This window comes from Chlamydotis macqueenii, chromosome 7 (assembly GCF_036417535.1).
Source record: "Chlamydotis macqueenii isolate bChlMac1 chromosome 7, bChlMac1.mat, whole genome shotgun sequence".
Classification (NCBI taxonomy): domain Eukaryota; kingdom Metazoa; phylum Chordata; class Aves; order Otidiformes; family Otididae; genus Chlamydotis; species Chlamydotis macqueenii.
Window position 1 is genome coordinate 1758855 of NC_141562.1, and position 21094 is coordinate 1779948.

General features: G+C 42.3%; 1 protein-coding gene and 1 long non-coding RNA gene across 4 annotated transcripts in view; one reads left to right on the forward strand and one right to left on the reverse strand.

The window, feature by feature from the left end:
• Nucleotides 1-14521, reverse strand: part of LOC147600028 (uncharacterized) — a 46732-nt gene extending 32211 nt beyond the window's left edge. Inside the window, exon 1 of the long non-coding RNA XR_015259119.1 lies at nt 14354-14521. This is a non-coding gene — a long non-coding RNA (uncharacterized LOC147600028). The remainder of the gene's footprint in view (nt 1-14353) is intronic.
• Nucleotides 14522-16840: 2319 nt separating this feature from the next.
• KAT6B (lysine acetyltransferase 6B) overlaps nt 16841-21094 on the forward strand; it is a 112564-nt gene continuing 108310 nt past the window's right edge. For all 3 annotated transcript variants that reach the window (XM_086752279.1, XM_086752280.1, XM_086752281.1), the window contains exon 1: nt 16841-16951. The gene's annotated coding sequence lies outside the window, so the exon portion shown is untranslated. The remainder of the gene's footprint in view (nt 16952-21094) is intronic.

The window sequence follows — 21094 nt, forward strand, 5'->3', positions numbered from 1 at the left end:
AAAATCCAAACTCTGTATATGCACAGTTTAAGTGGAAAAGCAGTTTCACTGCATCTGTGTAGCAGAGCTGCAGAGCTGCTCCTGTACTCTCAGCGCTACATAAACTCACCTAGCAGCTGGGCTGGGGGGGGTCTTACTTGGGATCTGTGCTCTCAGCTTGTCCCAACACAGCACAAAAACTGGGTGTTGCAAAGTGAACCGCCAGGGATCTCTTAGCACCAAACTACAAGAATATTCTTGTCCTATAATTGGGATCTGCATATTTGTTTTGCTTGTTTTGATTGTTTCACTGCAAAACACCTCAGTGAAGCTATAAAGGATATATTTGACATCTATTGCTGACGGGTTTTTCTACTCCATTCACCAAAGCGATGTTTTGTGTGCCTTCTCTTCTGTTCTATTTACTACATGAATTATCCATGCATTAACACAGTTTACAATCACTTTCATTTTTGTTACTGTTGCTTTTTCACTTTATGGGTAACTTTGTTTATTAATTCCTTCCCACCGACTTGCCTGAAGGTAACGCTTTGTTCTGCACCAGCACTGCCCTGCTAAACTGCATCCGGCTTCGCTAAGGAAGGGCCATACTGTCAGCTCCATTTGCAGGATGGCCTACAGAGAGACGAGCAGTTGTACTGGGCTATAAGTGTGTATTGGAGGTTCTGCTTAAATTCCAGGGCATAGCATATCCGTAAAGGACTTTCCCACATTGGTATCTCTGTCAGAGCTGCTGTTTGAATGGACGCAGTGAGTCTCTTGTTCAGACTCAGCACTTGCTGCAAAAGGTGCCTTTCCACTTCAGTCAACAAGACCCAGCCTGAATCTGGTTGAAGAAAGAATCTTGGCTCCTTAGGATCTCTCTGCCCTCCCTCAAATCTCTTTTGTAGATAAATTAGTGAACACAAATGTTGTAGGAGTAGAATGAAATTGTTCATGTTTCGACTCTCTTCTCAACTTACTTGGGGATTATAATTTTAGTCTTAATCGTGTTACTGCACTTTTTGCTGGTAATCTGCTTTGTGTTGTTCATTTACATTTTTTTAATAGCCTATATATAAACCCATTATAACATATCATTACACTAAAAGTATGTGTGTACATGCACGTGTGAGCACATGTCTATAGTTTTATCTATATAGGTATGAAGTAATTTTGTTTCTTAATATAAAAGTTGCCTTCTCAGAGTTTTAAATGTGATGCCAGTTTTTCAAGTTCCTGGCCTAAAATAATTGTATTAATTTAAGAATAAGATTGTGTTGAACTTATGGAAGAATTTTAAGACACAACTGCAAAATGCAACATTGAATTGAAAATATAAGATACATTTTGTCTTCTTCTGTCAGTTTAATAAACATATGAAATGGAAGAATATCTGAAATGAAAAAAAAAAATAAAATCAGCAGCTGATAGAAAACAAAAGTGTTATATAGACTGGAAATGTGGACAACTCTTCCAGACTGCCTTTCAACAGGAAAGCATATATCAAGGAGAGAATGGGAATATTTGGCTGGACTTAATAATGATTCTTCCAAAAGACTATTTGAATTCTCATAGCCAAAAATATTTGCCACTCTTTTTCCATGTGCAATTTTATAAATAAAAAGGCAATGGTTATTGCAAAAAGTCCTGAAATTACATGGATGAGTTTTCCAGTGAGCATCCAAGAAACTGGAAATGTCACAGACCCTTTAATTTAGACTCGCTAGCACCAACACAGCACTTTCACAGCGTATTGCCTTCATTGGAACTGCTCACATACTCAGATGTTTGCAGCGGCATTTTTTTGCATGGCAAACTCTTGCAATATGGAAGGTTTTCTTTTCCCTGGCAGTGCAATATGCAAATACACTCCACTGATGCAAAACTGAGCCCTCTTAGCACAGCTTATCATACTGAAATAGCCTCATCAGTGCAAACACCCAGCATCCTTTACCCGGGCTGTAATAAGATCTCAATGACATATACAAGGGTTTGTAGGATCAGGTTATTATTTGTGTAACATTAAAGTCCTGCTCGCTGTAGAAGACAAATGTATGGCACTCTTCATGGCATTTAATTATAAAGAAAACTTGAAAACACGGTGCATCTATATATCAGGGCATATAAGCATTAATGGCCCTGACCAGCCTCACCTGTGGCCTCCTTGCCACCCCACCCCTGCCCAGGAGCCCCATTTCAGCTCAGTCCTAGGCTAGGTAGTAGGAGTGCTGGTTTCTAGCTTGGTTGTACCTGTGTCTGTGCCTGGCCACAGGCCTTGTTTATCCAGACCACAGCCCACAGGCTGACCTTCCAGCTTGATCTTGACTTTGGCCCTGCCATATCGCCATGGACCTGCCTGCTCATCACTGTACCCAGTACAGATCCTGACTTGTGGATCAACTGCCCAGCTTGACCTTGGACCTGCCTCATCACCACGAACTTGCCCGGTGAGCTTGACTTTTGGTTAAACCTGGCCCTGATCTTGGGATCTGCCCTGCTTCCTCCCTGTGAGCCCTGGGACACCTCTTGGCTCCTGGGCCACAGAGGGCAGCTGACCTTCACTGCTCCCTGCTGCTGTATTAACAACTCATTTTGTGTGTCCAGGAACAAGAGAATGAAATTAAGAGATAAGTTACAAACTTGAGAACACTTGTTAATAATGGATTCAGTGATTCAGCACCCTTGCCACTGTTAGGATGTGTAACATGGAGGTTTTTTTTTTCCTAGTGTGTCTCAGACCCTGCTTCAGCAGTATGACATATAGATCATTAATTAATTAGAAACAATTCAATTGCATGATTATAAAATTATTTTTCTTTCCGTGAATGGATGTCTCTCATCTGTCTCTGTCACAAGTGCTCAAATTTGTCTCTGAATTGGACTCAGGGCCTCCTGAGCTTCAGATTCTCCCTCATTAGGGATTTTAAAATTATACATGTGGTTCTGAGAACCTCAGTCTTTTGGGGGTTTTAAAACTGTCTAGCAATGGGGGATAATAATTCTGCCTTCTTAAATACAGCCATAAGGCTTCTCGTGCACCAGAGAAGCCTTGTATCTAGAAGTGTTGACAGGTTACTTCTGCCCAACATTGCAGCAGGGGACTAGGTAGAGCAGAAGCAGAAGCACAGCTGGATGCAAAAGCCCTGGGGAACCTGCCAGCTCCATCTCTTTCTTAGTTCTCCTGATGCCCCTCAGTTGAGCAGCATGTCACCCACAGCTTCCCTTTTTGCTGAACTTGCAATGACTGCTGTGCTCCATTGTAATTCATCACAAGAGAAGAAGACAGACTTTTGTCCCTGGCAGATGGCTGTCTGTCTTGAAGTATATATGCAGTTTGGAGTCTCAATTTTCTGGACTCATGCTAAAGATAACTTTGTCAAGGGAATCTGGTATGTAATGGTGCTACTTGGTGTGTATGGGGGATCGTTTTATTTCCTTACTGCACACTTTGTGGCCTGTCATATCTTTTGATCTTAAAAAAAAAAATAAATCCTGTACTAAGCCTCAACAGTTCATAAAGCTGTGTTGAAAAATGTAAGATGATGCTGAAATCGACTGCTATTTAAATCCACATAGATCATGTAATGTCTAAAAGCTTCTTTCCCCACAACATGGAGGAGATGAATTTAAAAAACAAACACACACACTCCCTCAGCTCCCCCAAGGTCAACATGTAGTCATTCAACTCAAGCAGTCGGTCCTGCCTGCAAAGAACAACACACTTAATATTGCTAGACTCATGATGGAGATCACAGTGGTGTCAGTTCTGAAATCAAGATTCATGTTCCTGTGCCAAGAGAAGGCAATTGGGTTTGAAGGGTTGTCAATCTAGAAATTTCAAATACAAACATGTACATATGCCAGCAAAGTCAGTCTTCTGAATGTATGAATAACCTTTCTCCAGACTGGATAGTGTAGCACAAAACCCTCTGAATGGCAGTCTGGCAGAACTGAATGTGGTGGTGTTTGTTTGAATCTTTCAACTAAATACTGTTTCAAAACAGAAAGATAAGTGGCTACAGGTTGCTAAATTATTACTGCTGAGGAATATGGTAATTGCTCATGCAAGATAACCATTTGCAGTAAACACTACCAAAGGAGAAGAACTTATTTAGGACTACAATTAGGGTTGCAACAGCTTAAAACCCAGTGGAGAAAGATTAAGACTGAACATCAAGAGAAAATACCTGAAGGCAGCAAGAGCTTTAGTCTATTAAATGCTGGGGAGGTATTGAGGGAACATCCCAATGAGGTAGCTCATTGAGGAAAGTGCACAACTGAGTTACACATTTATTCTAACTACCACTTGCAGGTCATCTTTAAATCTAACCTCTAAAGAACACATTTTAGGGAGTGATCCTGCTGAAAGAAGTTAAATTTGCCACCTTTTCCTCATTTGGATCTATGTTGTCTGCTTCCTTTCTATGACTTGGAGCATTTAAAAACTAAATCATCAACCCCAAACAAGTAACTCCTTTCCTCCTACCTTCTCTCAAAAAGAAGAAAAAAGAAAAAAAAAACCTAGAGAAATTACAAAGAGAATTTTAACTAGATAAAATCAAGGAAATTCTGAATTGAAGTAGGCCCTTCTGTGGTTAATGCTGTTGCTGATTAGAATCACAGTAGTGCCTAGATGTCTTAGTTAAGATTAGGAGTAGGGGAGTAATGTCGCTTTATTTATGATCTAGATAAAAAAAGACAGTCAAAGGAGGTATTACTGTCCTTATGTGACAGAAGAGAAGATGAAACTCTGGGAGGTTAAGTGACTTACTGATAGGAAGTCTGTAAGAAAAACAGAAAATGAAGCCAGAAATTAGGAGTTTCAATTTAATGCTTTATTCCAAACCCTTTCCCTCTGTCAGGGTAGGGCTATGAGAAGGTTTGCTATTACATGACCAGTACATTGCTCCCTATCTACAGTGCTCGGATCAGATGAGCTTTGTGGCAAGAATTGGAGCCAGTTAACGTGGCTGGCTGTGGGTTAATTCTTTATGAAATGAGATTGTTGTTCATGTGTGTCATGCAACTGCACTCAAGAGACTCAATTTTGATTGCCTGTGTTACCAGCTGGGAAGTCAGAAGTTTGTAATTTTAGAAGCAAAAAGAGAAATGTAATTTCCTGGACTATAGATTATTTCTTTTAAAGCAATTATCCAATGTCTACAGAGTCAACATGTAAACTCGGTGCTAATTCTTTCCTAAGAGGTTAATTGTCATAATAGGAAAAAACCCCATATGCAGTAATTGATATTGAGTGGGATCATCACTATATTCAGAACCCCCCTCCGAAGCTGAACATGTTCTTTCTGATAATGCCCAGCATTTATACAAACTGAAGCATTTCTGAGCTCCAAGTCTGCTTCACCAAGAGACAGGTTAATATTTTTCCTATTTAACAAAAATAAAACTGTAGCAAGGAGCTTTCAGCAAGACTAGAGACCATACCACGTGTTTAAAACCCAAAAGATCCTGCTGCCCACTATTGTATTTAATCTCTTCAGCCATATTATTTTCCATTAGACTATTTGCCTCTGATAGCTCTGAATAGCTGTGGATTTGAAGCCAAAGAAAGATTTAAAAAAAAACAAAACAAAACAAAAAAAAACCCCAAACCAAACAAGTGAAACCCTGAAATAAACAAAGGACATGTAGGCTGAGTGGGCAAAGGGATGTGAACAAGAATGCTCTATTGGAAGTTTCTAGGTTTAGGAATATGTTGTTATTGTGTATAATTTCCCTATGAGGATGTCACTACTATTTCACAAATATTAATGATTTATTTTTACAGATTCCCTCTGCAGAAGATAAATAAAAATAGCTTATTTACTGTATTTCCTGAAATGGCTACATGTAGGCAAAGAAATTCAGGTCCTGATTTTCAGAACAGATGACACACACATACACACAAAAAAGGTCAGGCTTACTTTTCCTAGATCTAATGAAGAAGGAATTATTTTTCTTATATCCCAGAGTGTTCTCCATTTACAGATAACTATTCAACTATGTTTATGTTTAAATTTTAACCAAATTACGGTGTTGGTTAAAAAGTCAACATTTGCGAATAAAAACATTAAGTTTATTGTGAATGCTCATTCTTTGAGATGCTGCCTGCATTCATGAAAAGTTTTTTTTTACCTCCACAAGTCTACAATTCAAATGGTATTTCAAATTCTACCACATCCAATTCTTAGTACAAGGCAAACCTGTAGTATAATAGATAATTTGATAATCTCTAGAAAATATGCCACTGAGCCCCAAAATTAGAAAATGCATATTTCCAATGTAAATAATTTTTCATTCACTTATTCAGTTTTACTACCAATTGAATGGTCTCCTATGTGTCTTGACATTTGCAATGACAGCATTTGTGAGAAAGTTATTTTTATGATGTAATGTGGGAATTTATTACATATTTGTAGATTCCTTTCCTGTTAGACAATTTGATATTTGCTTTCTTTTTAATTCTTTTATGTATCCCTTGCTTCCCAGAAAGAGCACCGAGGCCACAGATGAGCTCTTTATTTAACTTGAAATTATTTTAATTTAGTCCAGAGTTTCCAAAGATTAATTATTTTGTGCGCTCCACTTCAGATTGTTTCATTTGCAGGAAATTAATGTTCAGCGTTACTTGGAAGTGAAGGAAAATGAACAGATCATTTTTTAAAGGCTGTCATTAATACCATATACTGTATTCTTCTGTTCCTAATGACTGTGATTTTAAATCAGCCATACAAAATTAAGCCCAAACATGCAAACACTTAAGGTATGATAGCGAGCTTATCAGCCAGAGGAAACCTTTCACTGCTTTTAAAGGATTTGGGATTATTCCCTGAAGCAGGTGTATAACTTCATAAATACATGCATGAGTATCCCCACTAAAAACTTCAAGACTATTCAGCTGCAGTCACACATCTTGTTCAGACCACAGCAAAGCTCAATGAGGACTGATGGAGGTTCTTGGTACTGCCCACCTTATCTCCCCAGACTGTCTATTCAGGCATAATTACATCTGTAATCACTCCCTAACCCGATCCAGTTTAGCGTATACACCTTTAATGGCATGTCATTTCTGTGCTGTCTGAACTTCTGCGGGGCTGCTTGCGTGTAAGCGAGCAACAATCCGGGGCATGACTCATGGATGCAAGTTAAGCACCCAGCTCCTGTTGAAAAACATTAAGAGTTGATTAACTCCCAGCTGAGCTTTTGAAAATATCCAACTTTGCTCTTAGGCCAACTTTCACCTGAAAATAATGCATAGAGAATACTATTGGTTGCAGAGGAGCAGGATATTCATCTTAGTTCTTAGCTCAGGCAGCATGATATCTCACTTAGCAGCAACAAGTGATGTTAAGAAGAAGAAAAAAAAAAAAAAAATCTGGCAGCCCAGAATTAACAGAGTCGGTGAAATGCTGTGAGGAGCAAGAGAGACAGCAGTGGATGTTATGGAAAGACACAGGGTCTGATTATCCAGGCATTGAGAGGGATGGGGGGGGAAGGAGGGGAGGGGGAGAGAGGGGATGTTCTGCAGCTTAATTAATGGAAAGAGGCTTGTGCATCTGACAGCAGCCCCTCTGCAAGGTGAATTCTTTCATAAAGAGCCTCATTCATGAGTTGCCAAGACATCCACAACCTATTCTTGAATTCACACAAAAATTAAAAGAAAAACAACTGACTGGCTAATTTAGCGACTTGCAGGATGCAGCTGGTGCTACTGTTTTCACAAAAAAAAAAAAAAAGGCCTTTTCCCTTCCACCTCCTAATCATTCCAGTTTTCCTCCCCACCCCCAGCTATTTTGTATCCTGCTGCACCAGTGAGGAGTGTGACAACTCCTGACTTAGCTGGCACTGTGGGATATCGAATAACAAAGGGGAATAATATCAGGATAACAGGAGGGTTCTGGCCAGTGCTAAGGAAACAATTCTGACAATCTCACTGCTTGCCCATGTCCTGCCATCAGCTGAGAGGTAGAGCTTCCCTTCCCTCTTTTTTTTTTTTTTTTTTTTTTTTTTTTTAAATAAACAAAGGGCTTCATTATGCTGGATAATGCAACTCCTTCCCTGGCATCTTGATAAATCACCAACTACCTATCCTGTGCACCACTGAGGAGACAGTTTGTGTAGTTCAATGTGTATGAAGAAGATACTTTGTGTTTCCAGCACTGATATTTATTACCTTAGCTCTTCCTAGCTGCTACAGTAGTTCACATTCTCATACTACCTGACACAGAAAACCAAGTCTCTCCTGCCCCCCAAATCTCTTTTCACTCAGATTTTCCTTCCCAAAGGATATTTAATACAAAATCCTACTATATGTGACAGTAATTTAACAACCAGAGTTAGTCAGGTTGGGAACCCTAATACAAGCAAGCCACTGGCTATTTTTAAACCAGCATTGAGCAACTCTAAAGGTTTCTGAAAGGTATTTGAAATGATGTGGTATATTGCCACCTGACTCTGACAGGCCTCCTAGTCTAGCTAACAGAGGTAGAGTTGCTCTAGTACTGGCAGCTATAGGAAGTGACTGAAACAAATTGTTTTTGCAGTCAGAGCTTTATTTAGCAAGGGAACCTCGCAACTAATGCTGCCAATAAAGAAAATAAAGAAAACATCATACAAACCTAGCTACAACTCCAGCTGGAGATAGCAGTTTGGTCCTTGAGACCAGCCAAACTCCACGTGGTTCAAGCTGCAAAAGGAAAATACTAGTGGGGAGGTTGCTCAATTTTCAAAACAATACAAAGCAGACCTAAGGCTCTCCTAAGTCTGGGCTCAGCAAATTCAGAGCTGGTTTGTCACATGGGTTATTTCCCAAACTCCTATCCTTTATGAGAAGGTGGGTGTGCCAGGAGATGCTGAGCAGAAGTTGAAAGGGGAAGTGCTCCAACCAGCTCTGCAGTAGGTGAGGGTTTTCACTGTCTGTTGAGTCTGAAATGTGGTGGGTGTGCCTTTCAGTCATATTTCGTATAGCTTTGGCTGCTTGTCTACTTGTCTACTGCTGTTGTACACCAAGGGTCGGGCAGTATCAGAATAGTCTCCAAATTATGTGGCTGGTAACAGCCTCTCTGGTTACTTCAATTTCTTCAGCTTATTAACAGGATTTTTAAAAATATAGTGGAAACTGGATGAGAATGGGATTAACAAAAATATGGTCAAACTCTCTCCTCCCCCTTTTTCTCTATGTTTCATGGCAATGTTTGACCAATAAAAGACTGCCAACAACTTTAAGTCTGGAAATTTTCCCCTGGCTAAAACTGAACTAGAATGTAGTACACCCACATCACAGTTGGAAGTTGTGAGGATTCATTCAGTTACATTCAGGACTGTCAGGATCCTTTTGAGGCTCAGAGTAAACTTATTTAGCAAAACTGCCTTTGCTGCCTCTTTTACTGGCTTCTAAGTACTGAGGATGGCCTTTTCATCTGAAGGGCTCAGCAAGTGTGATGCCAGGCTTTTTGGAGAGGCTTTTTTTTCCTTCTCTCTCTTCTTGTCCAGTTAGATCTGGAGAAAGTTATAAAAGTAATGTTCATTAAAATGGAGAGTGAGAGAGTATTCCAGCAGTTTGGAGAGCACAAAAAGCTGTTGGGAAGCTGTGAAAGGGATTTTGTGTGTACTCTAAGAAGAATCCCCTCCTCTCATAAAGTGACAACAAAATATCCCCAAAGGGAACAGCGGGAGGGAAAACTAAACCTGTGGACAAAGTCAACCGACAATGATTGGAGAGTTAATTACTTTAAAGCTCACAAAGACAAGCTGAGGTGTTAAAATGGCTCCTGCAAACACCAGCATCCTCCCCTTTCACCTAGACTAATCGCAGCAGGATGGTAGCAAGAAGGACCCAAGCAGCCTCTGATTATGGCAGCTTTCACTAGCTCTGAGCAAACTGATCTTTATTAATTTTCAATTCCGTCCTTCATCTCATCAGCTGCCCTCACAAAGTATTACTGTAAATGTGTATAAAAACACAAAGCTGCATCAAGTTCAGTGATGCTGGTTGATATAGAGTCCTGCAATATCCCAGGCCATCCTCTTGGGATTAGCCTAGAAAACACTACTTTGCACACAGCAGCAAAACGCTTCCCATCATATCAGGGCGTTTTCACATGGCAAAAGGAGAAACTTAAATCCAGTATAGCTATAACTAACAATTTACTGTGGAGCCTAGGTGCTAATCCTTTTTTCTCCAGTAAATTTGCTTTGAGTCACTCTTTATATTAAGAATCCATTTGTGAGTTTTAACACAAGGTTAGCAGGTGTTTCTACGTAAAGCATATAGAGTTTAAATACATCGGTAAGGTGTTTCATATGATGACGAGCTATTGTAATAAAAAATAAATCTATTGACCTACCAGACTCTTAACAATTGATTACCATTTATTAAAACATCTATTAATCACTTACTAATCCTTTGTCATGTATGTATAAACAGAACCTCTGTATGCAGTATTGTGAGATACTGTGTATACGAAAGACAGCATCTTGCAGGACACTATCACGTATAAAAGCCACTTGTTCTTTTTCTGCTTTCCACCTTTTCCTTTGCACTCCTAAATTCTATTCATCCTGTTGCCTCTTTAACATGTATAGTAGTTAATGCAGCAAAAAGACATGCTCCTGCTAAGGTTTCAAATATGTGTCAACAAGCCACTGGTTTCTTCTCCATGACTAGCACAGCTACTCCATAACTGGATCTCCTGTGGCTAGAGCAGGGCCCTTGGAAGTCAGGAGGCCAGATTTTTTTTTCTTAAGCTGGCATTCTCTTCTAATCACTTTGCTGTATCCTTTTTACCTCTGGTTGGAGAACAGGAAAAATAATATACATTCACCTAACAGAGCTCTTACAGGAACTAACTAATTAAGGATTGTAAAGTACTTTGATACAGCAGTGTGGTGTATTTGCCAGAGTAGAATGGAACATGTGGGATTTATTACAAAAAGTCACTGTCTCCATCCCTGTGGGATGACAGCTGATCTACCACAAACACTTATTTTCCAAATTATAGTATTATGCCAATTACAACCCCTGACTTGAGACCGTTACAGCATTTACCTTATAATCTGTTAGTTTCAGGAATTAAAAAGCCCTCAAATCAGTAAGATGGCAGCAGGAGACTATTTTATACTACTACTCAATTTTACTAAATGTAATAGATGAGACAGCAAATGATCAGAAAATATATCCACAGGTTATTCACTTTGTGTGTGTCTGTATGTGTATAAATACATGCATGTATATATTCATATAATCTATGCTAGTATTTATTAATAGTGCGTAAATCGGACAGTGATGCTCTGTTGTGTGCAGCAATGCATACCCTCATACAGACACCAAGAAACATTCTGTTTGTATTTAGAGGGGTAGACTTAGTTACATGGATTAATCTTTCAGACGAAATTACAATATAAAAGGCTGTAAAAAAATATCATAAGTGAAAAAAGAAAAGGCTGTTTTAATCCAGAAGGAATATGAGGTGGAAGGATTAGGGTTAGAGAGAAGCTGCTGAACCTATGGCAGGTGAGCTAAGCAGAGGAGGTGGCACAGGTAAAGAGTATGTGATCAGCTCATCAGCAGGGACACGCTCAGGATGAGTGCAGAGGCTGGGAAGAAACTTGCTGCACTCTTAGGATGACTTTTCTCCTCACGGTCACATCTTTCAGCAGCGTATGCCAGGGGAGGCAATTTCCAGGTGACTGTAGTCATATACGTGGTTATGTATGGTAATCATAGAAGGAACATCCTGGCTTTGCTGAAGTCATAGGAAGTTTTGCCAGACTTTGATGGAGGTCAAGACTTCACCCTCTAGCAGCTCCAAAGATAAATAGGGATCTGTCACCATACCAACATGGACAACTATCTAATTGTTTCTAAATATGTAACAGCCCCACTAGTTCTAGTGGAATTGCACCAGTAAATTAAAGCCCTCACAGGGAAATTCTTATTCTTATATATGGCAGCAATTTCACATACAGGAATTTTCTCACTGATATCAAATGAGTGTTCAAACTCTAATTTAGCATTCTTTTTTGTACACTGATGAATTCGGTCTGCATATGGCTGGGCTGCATTTAAGTAGTAGTCACCAGCTTGTCTTACACCACTGCTCTACATATAGCTGTTTTAAGATTTTGATTTTTGAAAACTGAATTTAATGTAGACCATGCTTGGCCCTTAACTTCTTGCTTTCTTTCACTTGTGACCCAAAAATAGCAACCATACATGCATTTTTAGAATAATCCTAAGGACTCTTAGAGAGAAGGATACACTTACTACATACACTACAGTATAGATGTGCAATCAAATATATTTTTCCTCGGGGGGGGGGAATTATATCCTTTAAATAAGAATATTTAAACTGTAATTAAAGCAAGGAAATTAATGGAACAGACTGAACTGGGCCACAGTACCTCTTTCTAAAAGCAGATGAGAGAGAGTGGGTTTGATTTTAGATACTTTTTTTTTAATATCAGAGACATCTTTTCAGCAGATGGAAGGGTGTACTCAATGCCTAGGTGTCTAGGCACCTGTTACTGCCTAGGGGCATTAACTGTTTTATTTCATCAGTTTTGTAGTGGCTATGGGAGAGTAAATCTCCCACAGTCTGACAATAGAAGACATACTAAAGTGTGAATTTTATTGCTTACACTAACTTGCTTGATAGGCTTATAACTTTTCTATGGATATTTTTAATCTAGGGTTTGTTTTTTTTTTCATACAGTAATACAAAAACATTTCTTATCTAGATCACAAACCAAAATGCATGCAACATACTAGATATTTTCAATTAGATCCAAAGTGTTTCAGGTACTTAGGGTTTGTCTGTGCAACACGCACTGTCTAAAATTGAACTGCCCGAAAAGCACAAGATTTGAAATCATTATTTAAAGAAATAGTGATTGACAGTGATAGTGGATCTAAGTTTGCTGGAGGATGACTCATGTACATAGAAGTTAATGTGCCGAACGTGACAATTTATGTTGTGTTAGGTACACCTGTAAATGTCAAGATCCATAGGAGTTTCTCTTCAAACAAAACATTCTTGAATATGTTAAAAACTGGAACATAACACAAAATGACATATTGTCCTATGAAATTTATTTTTAGGAAAATAATTAAATTAAGAAGAAAGAATAAAAGTGTTTAAACAGAAAACTTTTATTATTCTTCTCTGTGCTATTACTTATGCCCCCAGCACACTTGTAATTTCAAAATGGCCAAACAGATTGTTGAGTTTTCCCCAGTGTTTTGTTTCCTGAACTGGGATATGGCCATGCCAAGTTTCAGTTTCAAGAGATTATTTTTCTGCTTTACCACTAACAAAGTTATAAATTTCCCAGAAAGAAAAAAAAAGTTTATTATGGCAATGTTGACACAACATTCGGAATAGTGTTGCAAATGTGATGCTTTGCTACAAATTTTGCTGTAGTGATTTATATTGTTTCCAATAATTTAAAAACTATTTTCAATCACAGCCAAGTCCTGCATAATACATGAACCTTGAAGGAGTCTCCAACAAATAGTAGGTCACTACGCATTTCAATTTCCCACTTCATGTTTAAAAGGCTGCACACTTCAGTCAACAGGTATGGTATCATAGGTATATGCTGGAATATTATTTTCACCTGGTAGCTTTCTGTAAGTAGGCCGTTCAAATTTACTGTGCTCTAAAACATCACCAAAGAGCTTCCTTACACAGTATCTCCAGCAACTGACTCTGACAAAGTTGCACTAAACCTTAACGCTTAGTATGTTACTATGAAATTTGTTTGCTGGCTGGTTACATGCAATACGTGATATAGGAAAGACTGTCTTAATTTATTGTAGGTCATTTTCCACCTACTCTAAAATGATTTTTTTTTTTAATCTTTATCTTTTCTTCTTCAGGACCAGATACTAATTTTAGAAAACTTTGCAGACAGGCACTTAACACAACACATCACCCACAAGACATGGAAAAGATGATGTCTAGGAGACCTCCGAGACAAGTCACATTTCAAATTTGGGAAGATGGGGCATGTCTAGTTGGTGCTTGCTTGAGCAGACGCTCAGGTAGGTACATCAGCTTTTCCTGCCTCACGTGGTACCCTCTGGTATGTACCGTAGAGTATTTTGTCACCCGTACTGGGGTGGAAAGTGGTGTTTGCTAGCCAGAGCTGAGAAGGCCGTGATGAGCAGCATGAGAACTTCGACACGGACAGTGGCCTTTGGCAGCACGGTGAAAACACCTAAACGAGTGGTAAGCCTGTATGTGTTATCACCTTGTCCTTTGAAATACGTTCCTCTGAACATCTTGTTACACTTACAACACACGCAAGAGGAGGACAACATCTGTAATTTGTTCACCCTCCTTTCATCCCTCAGACTAATTATGGTTACCTCGAACGCAGCCCTCTTCCTCCGGACCCGGGAACGGTTCAAGCCCTTTTGGAAGGATTTTCCAGAGCCTGCCTGTGGCGGTGCTTCCATCGAGACGTTTTAAATCGCCCCACGCCGCACGAAAAGCCCAACCCAAACCCCCGGGGCTGGCGTGAGGGCCCCCCGGGGGGGCCGGGGGTGGTCGCTTCCCCTCCGGCCGCCTTCCCGCCCAACGCGCCCCGCAACGGCCACCCGCGCGCGCCCCGTCCCTGGGCCTGCCGCGGGGCCGCGCCTCCCCCCAAACTTTATTGCCTTTCCACCCGCCCCCCCTTCCTCTCCCTCTTTTTTTCTTTTCTTTTTTTTTTTTTTTAAGGGAAAAAGGTGGGGGGAGCTCAATTTCCCACTTGCCAACAGCAGATAAAAAAGTGGGGAGGGACCTCTTCTGTCACAGCCTATGTAGATTAACCTTTCAATTAGCTGTTATCAGGTCCTGTGTCTTAGCACCCGTCCTCGCAATCTGCGTCCGCTCGGCATCGGGAAGGCTGGAGGTCTGGGGTGGGTTTCTGTTTTAATTTCTAAATTAATGCTAATTGTTCTTGTGGTCCCCCCCCGCCTCCCCTGCCGCGAGCTGAAAGCTCGTCTCTGATCTACCCGTCCACCTTTGAGTATTTTGGAGTGAGAAGAGGAGCCCCGCCGAGGAGGAGGAGGGGAGGCAAGGTATTCTCTCTGTATTCATCTTCTTTTTCCCCTTCTCGCGAAGGGGCTTAGGGAAGGTAACTGGTGCAATCAATCGGCTGGCTGGGGATTCCCTCCACCCCCTCCCCGGCTCGTCTGGCTCTCCTGGCTGGGTCCCTTCAGTGTGTGTGTGTGTGTGTGTGTGTTTGGGGAAGGGGGTGGGGGGAGAGGCCGTGTTGTTGTTGTGTTCCTGGCTCTGGTTGCAGCCAGGAGAGAGAGCGAGCGAGCGAGAGACAGAGAAGGAGCGAGCGAGGGAGAGAGAGAGGAGCCGCGATCGCGTTTCAGGGGCAGCACATTCCGCAGGAACCGCTGCTGCGGAAACACACGCGGGCAGAGAAAGGAGGTCACTGCGAGCAGAGGGGGGAAACCCGCATCCGAGGTTAGATTCCCCGGAGTTTACGTGGGGGCTAATAGGGAGCATGCGATGGGTTTTGTTTTGCGTCGGGTGACAGGCTGCAATTTGCCATAATAACCCCCTTTCCCTCCCCTCTCTCAGTGCAAGAGGCTTGTCACTAGGCTGGGTACTTTTTTTTTTTTTTTTTGCATTGGAGGCTGATGCACGTGTTTGCAGACACTTGTGCTTGGTAAATGCATTGCAATGCCCTGCGCTTTGCAGGGGAGGGGGAGCAGCAGCAGGAGGTGATGGCTGGGTTGGATGGGGTGGGGAGGAGGGGGAACGGGGTGGCGGAGGGAGGCAGGAGATGGCTGAGGTTTTTGTGTTGCATGCTCCCACCCTGTCTTTCCGAGGCGGCAATTGTTCCTTCGCGGACGGGGTGACAGAAGTCCCTGGGCTTCGCATGGCGAAACTTGCAGGGACCTGCATGTGGCTGTAAAGCCGGGAGTCATTGTCGCCGTCCCCGTTCCCACCCCCTCCTCCCTTCCCTTCGCGGTGCGGGGCGTGTGTGCGATAAGCGGCTGCCAGTGCCAGGCACCTTGGGAGGGTTATGCTGGGAGCGTGCTGTTCCATCTCGCCCGCCCGGGTGAGGGGCAGGGTCTGAGGCACGCGCGTGACGCTCAATATTTAAGGCCGCTTATTAGCGTGTGTTGCGCGCCCGCCCGCCCGCCCTGCCGGGCTGGCTCAGGCGGCCGCTGCCGGTGTTTCGCTAGCGCTCACCCTCTCGAACAAACTTCAGGAGCGGGTGGGGCGGTGGCGGGTGGGGGAGGGTAGCGAGGCCAGGTTGGGGGGGGGGGGGGGGAGAAACCAGACGGACGGCAGCGGTAGCCAACGGGAGGGCGCGCTTGCGAGAACTCTCGCCTCAGCTTGCGGCGGGTGACCAATCGCTGGCGTCCGAGGCCCAGCAGTGAGGCGGGCCGGCCTGGGGCGGGCGGACGGGCCGTGCGGGTGTGTGGCGGCGGCGGCAGCCAATGGCAGCCTGCAGCTCCGCCCTTTTTCACGGGTAGGCGGGGTTGCGCGTGGAGGGAAGGGGCGTGCCTCGTGATTGACACGCCCCGTCCTCCAATGGGAGATCCGGGCTGGTTGCTGGGCGGAACAGGGCCGAGGTGGGCGGTTGATGGACACAGGCCCGCGGCCTGTGAGCGTGGAGCGGCGTGCGGAGGACGGCCCAATGGCGGGCGCCGGTGGGCGGGGCGTCGGGTAGGTGAGGTTTTAATGAGACTCCATTGGGCTGTAATCAGTGTCATGTCGGATTCACGTTAAGTACAACAGGGCGAAACAAAATGGCGGCGTAGGTGAGGCGAGTCCAGCCGAGCCGCGCCGCGGCGGTAGGGGGAGTCGCGGCGGCCGCCGGCAGCGGGGCAGCGCAGCAGCGGGGGCAGACGCCTTGGCGCAGCCTGGCAGCGGGAGCAGGGGAAGAGCCGGCAGCAGGGGGAGCCGCTGCGGCGCCCGGAGGAGGCTCCTCCCCCCGCGGCCCCGGTCCCGCGGAGGTGAGTGGTACCGGGGAGGGGGGGGGCCCCCCTCAGCCTGCCTCCCGCCTGCGGGCGTGGGGGGCGCGGCGCGGCCGCTGCCCCCGGCACCGCCCGCCGCCCCCGTGGGGTGGGTGCAGGTGCACGCCGTCACCGTCCTCTGCCGGCTGCCCTGTCCTGCGGGGTGGCCGTGCCCCGGGGAGCAGAGCCTGCGGGCTCGGGGTGTCTGCCTTTGAAATGGAAAATCCCGGAGTAAGGCTTGGAGGGTTCAAAAGCCGGCCCCGGCTCGGCCCCTGTCAGATACAACAATGCCTTGGCGCTGGGCACTAGGCGTTGCAAATCTTCGTGGCTTGGGTGTACTGTAGAAATTTTAAGTAAGTTGGTGAGAGGAATATTCAAGCCTCTAAAGCCACGTTTCGGAAGTGATGTTCACACCGTGTTTTCTTTGCCCAAACCTCGCCTTTAGCATTCTATCACTGAGCACTGAAAATAACCAGCGCTGCAAAAAGCAGACGGATACCACTTCTGTTGAAAATCACTATCCCAAGAAGAAATGTTTTCATTCAGAAACCCTCTTCCCAGGTGAACTGCTAGCGGTGAATATTACCTTCCCATGCTCCCTCATGTTCTCTAGTACCATACTTTAAACTTCCATGGAAGAGGGTGGGGAGGGTGAATTTGGGTGACTTTCCTGGTGTCGTGTGCTGGTGCTGCTTCCTCTGGTGGTGCTTGCTGCTGTCATGTTGTGAACTGCTTTTTAGCATCTGATCTTAAAGCTAGCCGGTGGGGTAGTGCAGAGTGCAAGTGCTTCACCAGTTTGATTTGCATGTAGGCTCTTACTCCCCGCACCCTGAAGTCTCTTATTGTAGTTTTGAAGTTACTGTAGTGTCTTCTCATCTCTCTATTTAAAGTATGTGTGAGTGTCATTGCCTTTCCTTGTTATAATTGAAACTGTATGTTATATAAAGAGTAATACAATAGCTGGCTTCAGGATCTGGGTAGTCATGTGTATAGAGAGACCTTGCCAGGATCTACTTTCTTTCTGTCTCTTTGTAGGTGAGTGTGTTTTGCAGTGGGGAAGCAAGTATCTTGTCTGTTTTGCATCATTAATTGAGATGGGGGTGGAATATAGAGGTGATTACCTGTATAATTCTAACTAATGGCTTGGAGGAAAGAAAAATAGCAAGAAGCTTACTGAATGCAATGGCAGTCTTTTCTTTCTCCTCCACTGCTGCAATCCTTACCTGACCCTGATGCTGCAGCAGAGAGCTGGCCTGCTGCTGCTTCTCCTGAGTGTGTGCAGAGCAGGTAGGAGGGAGCAGAATGAAACTGTGCTTCACAGGTCACCGGCAGGTTGCACAAGTTGCAGTCATGTCTCTCCCCACCCTCACACCCCTTTTTCTATTTATTTATTTATTTATTTATTGGTAGCTGTCTTAACCTCAGGTTTTAAAAGTTTAACTGCATTTACATTTAAGACAGCTAAAGCAAATTTTTCATAAATTTCTCAGAAAAAAAAAAAAGACCTTAGACTGCATTTTGTGTGTAGTGACTTTTAGTTTTGCTTCTTGGGGAGGGGAACATAGCTGATTTTTTTAAATCTTTTTGACTACACAGCTTGTTTTCACAGTCTGGATCACTGGGAAATAATTGCAGATACTAGTTCAGTCTAAAAAAGACCTTATTACAGGATTATAGGATTACTGATGATACCTAAGATTGACATGTTCAGTCAGTGCATTCTTTAATTAGCATCAGCTGTACAATAGATATGTGCTTTATAAAGGACATATTTGCATTCATTCTAAATCCCAAGCTGCAATGTTGCAACTTCTTGGTATTTATCTGATAATTTATGACTTAAGTAAAAGGACAAGCCTTGACTAGAGATGACTTTTCATGTTTTAAAGGTAATGTATTGTACTGTGCCCTCCACATCCTTATGTTCTGCAGCTCTTCAGTAGCAGACTTGTTAACAGACTTGATCAGCAATACAGTGCAATCAAACTTTCTCAGTTGTTCTTATTTTCAAAACAAGATACTATAGAGTGTGGAAGCTGAAATATGACATAGGACATAGAAAGAGCTTAATCACTGTTGCCATAAAACTTGGAAATGGTCCTGTATACTTAACAGTCTGGAAAATTTAATATGTGATTATATGGATACTGTTGAGGGTTTGTTATTTAATTGCAAGAGGAGGCAAATTAATAAATAGACGTGAGTGCCTGCTACTAATTTATAATCACTCGTAAAAAATGATATTTCCTTAAAAGTGGTTTGGGTAAGCATCACACTTTTTTTATAGTTAATGATGTGTGACCACCTTTTTGTGGTTTTTGTGAAATTAAGTTCCAGACTTAGAAACCTGAGTGTCATTTTTCACTTCCATGCAGCAACTTATGTTCAGTCTTGAAAGTTTGTTTCTAAAGTAGTTAGTTGGTCTTTGTCCAGTCACTTGGCATGTTTATATATAGATCTCTGTATTGCCAATCTTGGATCAATCCGTCTTAACTTGATTTATGAAAGACCTCTTTAACTTGTAGCTCCAGGGTCACTGAGATGAATTATATTGCTGGCAAAGAGGTTTGTTATTAAGAGGTTATTCTGAATTGTACATACGGTAGACCTTGTCATATTGGTTGTGGAGGTCAGAGTGCTACACTCAAGTGCATATGCAATCTAATTAAGCAGAATAACAGACACTCCAGGTTGTGGTAAAACAATTCCAAAATTGGATCGGGTGAACTTTGCATGGTTTCCTTAAGAAGAATTAACTTAGATCCTGTTGGAAGGCATGAATTTAAATTGTCTTGATTTTTTCTCTTGAAATACCATTTTCTGTGTGTTGGAAACTATGCTCCTTCTGATACACTCAACTAGTGTTGATTTAGTAGGCGCTAGTATGCAGGCGGTTGTATTACACATAGGGAGGGAGTTTTAAGTAAATAAGTAAAAATGTAGTTCTGGAGGTATATTGCTGTGGAATTCCTGTACCAAGCAGCAGACTTTGCATGAAGATATGGGTTTATACTCACCTTTTGCCACAGAGTCACTGGCCAATAAAAATTCCTATTGACCTACAAGTTACAGCATTTATACTGAAATGTTCATCCGAATCCAGGTGCTTGGAACAGACCCTGCACTGTGTGTTCTGGAATTTAATGGAAGTGATGTGGTTGCTTGTATGAAATATAATGTAACGGTACTGCAGTAAGTTTAAAAATGAGGCAAGTATGTCTGACTCAGCAAATGCAGTGTCCAGCGTTTTATTACTAACTATCTTAATGAAGACTCATAGTAGAACAGCCTAACTAAATAACTTCTGAACTTAAAACTAGCTTTCTAGGAATCAGAGGCTTTATATGGAGCTACAGAGAACTTCCAAATCTGTAGGCAGAGTGTATAAAATAGTTTTAATGTGAGTGAGCCTCCACTATATATAGAGTTCTGCTCTGTTGTGTTACTGTACTTTCAATGTCAGAGTTGTGAGAGAATTTGTAGGATTCGTAATACCATGGAAACTTTTTTTTCTTCCCTATATTTGTCTACATTTTGCAGCTACAGTGTTACTTTGGAATTATCTGAAAACAATAAATATAAACAATGCTGTTAGGGAAAGAAAGGCTTTTGCTAGCTGGATTAAATAAAAATATCTGTTTACAGAACAAGTTATTGTTTTATTACAAATAACTGAAATACACAGAACTGTTATCAAATATAAATTGCATGAGTACAGACTGGAAGCAAGAAACAGGATCCAATCTATGTAGATCAATAGGGTTCAGTATGAGAGCCAATGAAACCTTCAGGCTCTACGTTTGTATCAGGAATGTGTCTCTTCATTCTGTCAGTCAGTTGAACTTTCGTATTTGTAAATCTGAAAATGCTTAGGCTTCAATCAAACCTAAAGAATGACAAATTCATAAAATGAATTGATTAATATTTCTACTGTTTGGGTATAGAAGAATTTTATATTCACCAATAACCAGCTGCTCTTTTGCTACTCACTCTGATACGTAGGTGTAATAATGTGTGAAACGTGATCTAGAGTTTATATTTAAAGAGATTTTTGAGGGAGTAGAGGGAGGAGAAGGTATGGGACCAAAAGTGGTTTTTTCTACCCATTCTCTTTACAGTTGCAGAGGAATCTTCTAAACAAAT